This window comes from Sinocyclocheilus grahami, unplaced genomic scaffold (assembly GCF_001515645.1).
Source record: "Sinocyclocheilus grahami isolate Dianchi unplaced genomic scaffold, SAMN03320097.WGS_v1.1 scaffold1933.1, whole genome shotgun sequence".
Classification (NCBI taxonomy): Eukaryota; Metazoa; Chordata; class Actinopteri; order Cypriniformes; family Cyprinidae; genus Sinocyclocheilus; species Sinocyclocheilus grahami.
Window position 1 is genome coordinate 77,837 of NW_015507112.1, and position 878 is coordinate 78,714.

The 878-nt window shown below is 38.2% G+C and overlaps 1 protein-coding gene across 1 annotated transcript in view; it reads right to left on the bottom strand.

Moving 5' to 3' along the window:
- The window catches only part of LOC107573399 (complement C3-like), a 65,271-nt gene that overhangs the window by 63,769 nt on the left and 624 nt on the right, over positions 1 to 878 (bottom strand). The window lies entirely within an intron of this gene.

The following is an 878-nucleotide window of genomic DNA, read 5'->3' on the forward strand; positions in this document are numbered from 1 at the left end:
ACATCTGTGAGAGCCCTTTGTCTATCCTTCCTTCCCTGTGAGCAACTGAAAGCAATAAGAAAAAAGCCTCAACCTATCTTATATATCAGGGGTGGCGAACGTCGGTCCTGGAGAGCCGCAGCCCTGCAGAGTTTTGCTTCAACCCTAATCAAACACACCTGAACAAGCTAATCAAGGTCTGAAGGGTTACTAGAAAGCTACAGGCAGGTGAGTCTTAATTAGGGTTGGAGCTGTACTCTGCAGGGCTGCGGCTCTCCAGGACCGGAGTTCGCCACTGCTGTTATATATGATCAAAATGTGTTAAATTACTTCTGTGTAACTTTTGTTAGTTCCCTCTTCTTTATACATATAAGCATCCAGACCTGAGATGCTCCACGCACAGGGATCGTGAGGTTTTCCTTCTTGAATGTTCTAGAATGGAGTCATTTATTCATTAGGCTTCTATGTGAGGCATCACTGCATCATCAATACCTGTTCAATATCTTTTTTGATCCACATAAAATCCTGTCAAAAAGCAAATGTCTGGAATAATCATCTGGACCTGTTTATTTTATTTCATTTAATTCTCCCCCTTTTGCATAGTGTGTGGCCTTTATTTACACAAATTGCATTAGATGATATCTATTCAGACATCCAGAAATGATCCTTTAAGTCTCTTCTGGTTATATTTCAATCATTTTAATATCACAAAGCTAATTATAATGTTGGATTTGTGATAGAACATCAGAATAAAACATCAGAATACTCAGAACATTCATGCAAGGCACTGTTTATCACACCATAATTATAGTCAGGAGTCTAAAATGAACATTTTCGAGTTTCATTTAGTCACCTTTTTTTTTGACAATTACAACAAAGCATTTTGGCTCAAACAATAT